Raw genomic sequence first — 6,566 nt, 5'->3', positions numbered from 1 at the left:
CTGCAGTCGAGGGAGAGGAAGAACATGGACAAGACGCAAAGCAATTCATTATGAGACATTTTTATGTAGATGACGGCCTTGCATCTACAGCAACCTCGGAAGAAGCTGTCGAGATACTCACAAATGCAAGAAACATGCTGGCACAGTCAAACTTAAAGCTACACAAAATAGCCTCTAATGATCACAAAGTAGTGGAAGCGTTTCCTGCTAGTGAAAGAGCAAAAGATCTAAAAGACTTGGATTTGAAGCTGGATGACATACCCCTGCAGAGGAGCTTAGGAGTGCTCTGGAATCTCGAGAATGACAGTTTTACCTTTCATGTCACCACCGAGCCAAAGCCATACACCAGGAGAGGTGTGTTGGCCACTGTTAATAGTTTATACGATCCACTAGGTTTCGTGTCACCCATCACAGTGCAAGGAAAAGCTCTTCTACGTGAACTGTCCACAGAGCAAAAGGATTGGGATGAACCACTTCCTGTGGAAAGAGAAGAGGAATGGAACAAATGGAGAAACTCATTAAAAGATCTTGAGCAGTTACAGATACCAAGATGCTACCTTCCATTTTCTCAGGCTACAGCTGTAAGAAAAGAGCTGTGTCTATTCTCAGATGCCTCCACCTTGGCCATAGGAGCAGTAGCGTATCTGAGAGCACTGGACAGTGAAGGTCAGTGGCACACAGGTTTTATTATGGGCAAGTCAAAAGTAGCCCCCCGTCCTGCTCACACCGTCCCTAGGTTGGAGTTATGTGCAGCAGTTTTAGCTGTTGAGATGTACGAACTCATTAGGGATGAGATGGACATTGAAGTTGACACTGTCAGATTTTTCACAGACAGTAAAATCGTCCTTGGTTACATACACAACAACACAAAGAGGTTTTACATTTATGTAGCTAATCGAGTGACAAGGATTAGAAAGACCACACATCCTGCACAGTGGTGTTACATAGCTACTTGTGACAACCCAGCAGACAATGCAACCAGACCTATAGCGGCTTCTGCACTTGCTCGAACAAGCTGGTTTAGTGGTCCTTCCTTTATTACACAGCCAAACACAGAGTCAGCTCACTCAGACACTTTTACTCTGATTGACCCTGACACAGATACTGAAATCAGGCCTGAAGTAAAGAGTTTCATCACAAAAACTGCAGCAATACAGTTAGAGTCAAGTCGTTTCAAAAGATTCTCTCAATGGATGAGATTATGTCAAACTATTGGATCACTGAAACGAGTAGCAGCTTCATTCAAGAAAACAAACTCAGGAAACAAAGGCTGGAAGTGTTTTAGCGATACTAACACTGCAGATGAACTGTCTAAAGCAGGCAAATTCATTATTCAAACTGTGCAAAGCGAAACATTCAAGGAAGAGTACCGGTGCATAAAAGCTCACCAGCCCCTCCCAAAACAGAGCTGTCTTAAAAAGTTAGACCCTGTTATTGATGAAGATGGTCTTCTGAGAATAGGAGGACGCTTGGCACCTGCTAATCTAACCAAGGAAGAGAAACATCCACTTATTATCCCACACGCTCACCATGTAGCGATCCTTCTTATCAGGTACTACCATGACAAGGTAGCGCATCAGGGGCGCCACATAACTGAAGGAGCGCTCAGAGCAGCAGGATTTTGGATTATTGGCAGTAAACGGCTCGTTTTGTCTGTCATTCATAAATGTGTTCTCTGTCGTAAGCTTAGAGGACAACTCCAGACTCAAAAGATGGCAGATTTACCCGTTGATAGGCTGTCACCCACGCCACCGTTCACCAGTGTAGGATTGGACGTCTTTGGTCCCTGGACGGTCACGACACGTCGCACCAGAGGAGGAAGTGCAGACAGTAAACGCTGGGCTGTACTTTTCACCTGCATGTCCACAAGAGCTGTGCACATTGAGCTCATTGAATCAATGTCAACATCCAGCTTTATCAATGCACTGAGAAGATTTTTCAGTGTCCGTGGACCCGCTCAGATACTCCGCTCTGATAGAGGTACCAATTTTATTGGAGCGTGCAGTGAACTGAAAATCGATCACAAGGACACAGAACTGAACTCGTACTTGCAAGAGAAAGGATGTACCTGGTTGTTCAACTCTCCACACTCCTCACACGTGGGTGGGTCGTGGGAGAGACTCATTGGAGTTGCAAGACGTATCCTGGATGGTATTCTTTTGAAAGCCACACATATCCAACTCACGCATGAAGTGTTAAGTACCTTCATGGCAGAAGTAATGGCAATAATGAATGCAAGACCGCTTGTAGCAGTGTCAACCGATCCTGACAAACCAAATCTTCTCACCCCAGCGATGCTTCTTACCCAGAAGACCAATGCCTTGTCCGCACCAACAGGTCCCTTTGCACCTCCAGACCTCTACTCAAAGCAATGGAAGCAAGTACAGAGTCTGGCTGACACCTTTTGGAAACAGTGGAGGAGTGAATATCTTTCAACTCTGCAGCAAAGAAGAAAATGGACTGATGATAAACTGAATGTAAAAGTTGGTGACATTGTGCTACTGAAAGACACGCTTGCGCACAGAAATGACTGGTCTATGGGAAGAGTAGAAAAAACATTTGAGAGTAAAGACAAAAAGGTTCGAAAAGCAGAAGTGAAAACTGTAAAAGATGGAAATGCAAAAGTGTTTTTGAGACCCATTGTAGATATGGTTTTACTGTTATCGGAAAAGTAGATACTGTGAATGTGTATTGTTTGTATGTTGTTCTAAAGTTAAATTTGTAGTGGCACAATTGTATTGTACCAGGCGGGGAGTATTCTGCCCTTTGTAATAAGTTTAAGTAAGCAGCACAGGTTGTATATGCAGCGCTTTACCCCCATCTAGTGGTTGCCGTGTGAACTCGTTTTGAGAGCAAATTCAAGATCGCTGCACGCAAATGTCGACCTGTGTCTATGTGTGAAACGGCTGATGTTAAACCTCACATATTGTGCCTAGGACAAGATTTGTCCGTGAGTATGATGTGATTTGTGAAAGATATGTGTTTTAATTTTGTTTTATGTGAAGTTCTGGCTAAAATATTCACAGTAGTGTGACGTAGCTTGTAGTTAGCCTAAGCTAGCCTCCCATGTCTTTAGCTAACACACATTTTTTGTTGTATTTTTTCTAGTTTTACGACGGTCTTAAGAGGGCAATGGTTTGAGGCCATTCTACAAATAAATCAGCAAAAGAAACCAAGTCTGATTATTTGAAGCGTCATTAACTCGCTGTCGAGCTGGTGAAAAAGTAGATGCTTCAGAGTGAGGACAGCATACAAGGTATGGGACCTGAACTTGATATGCGATGACTTTTCTATCAAAGTGTATAGTTTGAAATAGTTGGTATTACAAACAATAAAGCAGAGAATCAACAAGACATACATTTTTGACTAATCCACATTCTGGCATATTACCAATCACTATGTATGCAAGGATCATTGATTTCTGAATTATGCAAGTATTGCCATTTATTACAATTATTAAACCTGTATTTTGGATTTACGTTTGCTAGGGTCTCATGCAAATGATCTTAGTGTATTACAGACCTCTATTTCATCTTTGTACAGAACAACCTGCAATGCATTTGGTATCTCTGAAAATCAGGGACACAATTTTAAATGGGAGCCATCAACAAGTTTTCAAAAATGATTTTTAAGTCCTACAGGAAGGTAAATTTCTTCTGCAGTCTCTGAAAGAGATGGGAAAATTACGTAAAACAACGGCCTGTTGACCACATTATCTAGCAGCATAGGGGAGTTCTATGAATTAAGATTTTTTAAAATGTTTTTTATTCGTATTTATAATGTAATTTATGGAATTAACTGCATGCAGTAATATTTTTTTCAATATACTGTATGAATTTCAAATTATGACTGCATTAGTTCAAACATTCTCCCCTCGTACAACATGTATGCCTCCCCCCATTTTATCACATGGTACATTCCAAATGGAACGGCCAGAAAGAGTCCGACAACTGTCGTCTGCAGTGGGTCAGTTGCAGCAGGCTACCTGTGCACAATTCTGCCGTTTGCAAGACTGTTGGAAATCCTATAAACTGACTACGCCACGGATGAAACTCGAAGTGCTTTTTCAGGCATGGATCCTACAACAGTTGCAGTATTGAAAGGTAATGTTAATTTGCTTTTACATGTCTTTGCATGGTCAGCTAATTGTGGTTAGCTAAGTCCTCACATGCTAGTTTGAACAAACTGACCTTCTAGCCAAATGTGGGCTAGAAACAGTGAACAGCTACACGAAAAGTCTTGCCGTACAAATAGTTTATATTATTTTATTGTCAGAAACAGAAGGAACAACTTTTAGGCAGCTATTAACTTTAGCTTTAGCATGTTTTGTGTTGCACGTTAGAATGGTTGCGGAGGGTTGGTAGGGGAGGCGCGCGCGCGGCTGGGTTCAAAATCATGGTTAGACTTTAGCTAAATGTAGATATATGTTCCTGCTTAAGCTGTGCTTCTGTGCTGCCACCACTGACTTAACCAGGTTATGACCTCATACTGTATATTTACAGTGTGATTGTATGTGTTTTTCAGCTGCTAATATTAGCACAGAATTGCTTCCCAGTCTGTCTAAGGAGGACTTGCGTGACCTCTTTCCGGGGCCTGAGCACTTTTTCCGAAGGAAAGCCATTTGGAGGACCACTCATGGTGAAAATGAGGTGATATCCGATTTTAACGTTGTGTGGACATTAAACTATGCTGTGATTTACAATTTCAGTGAAACTGTCATGCTCTGTGTCTTTTGTTCCCTGTTCGTTTTTCTGTTTTATTTTGTAGTGTCTATTCTTCCTAACTTTTTCTAGTCTTCCTATTTGTTCTTTGCTACCTGTTTGGTTGTAACTGCATTTTGGCCCAATCCTGCAAAACCTGACGGAAACATTTCCTTTTGGTGTTGTTGCTTGTAGTGCACTACTTACAATTACTGTGAGATCAATTTTGTGTTTTTCAGTGTGAAGAACTGGAGCAGCCTCACCCAGGCACCTCCTCTGGAACTTATGATGGTGCCACAATTCCAACTACCCCAAACGCTTTGTCCACTCCTTCTTCCTTCCCTGCACCTGTCCCCTCTTCAAAGCCAGGAGACAGTGCCAGCAGAACTGTACAGCTTCAAAGTCCACAATATGTTGTATACACAGACACAGAGCTGGAGCTGTCAAGAACCACCTTTTTTGAAAAACAGCGTGCTGGACAAGAAGAAGACTTCACACTCTCCAAAGAGCTTCGCTGTCGCATAATAAGGAACACAGTAACAAGCATGATCGCCATAAAGAGAGCTGCAGGGGATGACTTCCGATATCCAAGTAGCCGTGAGCTAACTGCGATGGCTCAGTGTCTGATTGTATACTACCCAATGCTGCGGGACAGGTCTGCAGCCAGTGGAGCTGAGTGGGTAGGAGGATATGCTTTATTCGGGATCGGAGCTTTTATGCGGTAATTTCATTACGATCAATGTGATTTTTACGTTCCATGTTTTTGTCAGGAATCTGTGAAGAAGCAGCTTTTGAGAAGGGTCCAAAATGTGACAACCCCAAAAAGAAGCAGGGAGCAACTCCTTCAAGAAAGAGGCGACTGGCCATCAGCTTTGAGAGCAGCAGCCATGGGTCACCCACTGATGACAGCGGGTCCAATGCTTCAACTTTGAGCTTGGAAACATCACCGCAGTCTGGAGGCACTTCCCTGGAGGCTGAACAGGTGGATGGTAAGAGCACATACTGAGATTGTGTTTTTGTATTAAAATTGCTACAAGTATTGAAAAGGGGGAGTGCCTTTAAGGTATTAATCATTAATCATCAAGATTATCTTTTCATGATAGCAGCTTTAGCTCAGTCTGGTTCTGGTGGATCAGCTGGAAAGAGCAGAGAGAGAAAGAGAGAGAATACTCCTGCTGACTTAAGACTTCAGACTCGTAACTATTACTTCACTGGAATACGCTAAAGAAATATTGTATTTTATTATCAATGTAGCAGTACTACGTTATGATTTATTGCTCTCGTTATTAATAATTGGGGCACCACCCTAGATCTCTAGGGAAAAATATTAACTTTACTAAAAAAATTAATATTCATAAAAATTTTGATCAATCTCATATCAAAAAGTCTTGAATCCTCGTTAAATTGACCACATTCTACACAAAGAAACACAAGACTGTAGTTTGATCTAAAATGAGGTATTTATTAACTTCTATGAAAATAATGACAAGTGAACTATGTACAATGTAGATATGGTGTGTGTGTGTGTGTGTGTGTGTGTGTGTGTGTGTGTGTGTGTGTGTGCGTGCTTGTGTGAGGGATGTGGAAGTAGGTGTGAGAGAGAAGGAAATATGGTGAGGATTAGCCAGAGCTAACCTGACGAGGTAACCGGTAATTTGGATTAAGAATTCTAATGATTTGTAAAAGAATAAATTGATGAAGTGAATTAATTGACCAAGCGGTTAGTACATCACCCATAGAATGGAATCAGAGCAAACTCAGCTGGAGTTATTGAAGTGAACCGTCATGGGCTGGGACGTGCAGGGCCTTCAGATTAGCCGCACAACCGTCTGGACTGGCAGGTTCGGAGCGGTGTGTCGTCGTATG

At 42.1% G+C, this 6,566-nt stretch overlaps 1 long non-coding RNA gene across 1 annotated transcript; it reads left to right on the top strand.

Moving 5' to 3' along the window:
- The first annotated feature begins 3,844 nt into the window (after positions 1-3,844).
- Positions 3,845-5,307, top strand: LOC127535457 (uncharacterized). Its single transcript, XR_007944320.1, has 3 exons — positions 3,845-4,103; positions 4,525-4,649; positions 4,940-5,307. It is a non-coding gene; the product is annotated as an uncharacterized LOC127535457 (long non-coding RNA).
- Positions 5,308-6,566: the final 1,259 nt, after the last annotated feature.

Source organism: Acanthochromis polyacanthus, chromosome 9 (assembly GCF_021347895.1).
Source record: "Acanthochromis polyacanthus isolate Apoly-LR-REF ecotype Palm Island chromosome 9, KAUST_Apoly_ChrSc, whole genome shotgun sequence".
NCBI classification, from domain to species: Eukaryota; Metazoa; Chordata; class Actinopteri; family Pomacentridae; genus Acanthochromis; species Acanthochromis polyacanthus.
Note: the sequence above shows the minus strand (reverse complement) of the source record. Positions and strands in the feature narration are given on the sequence as shown.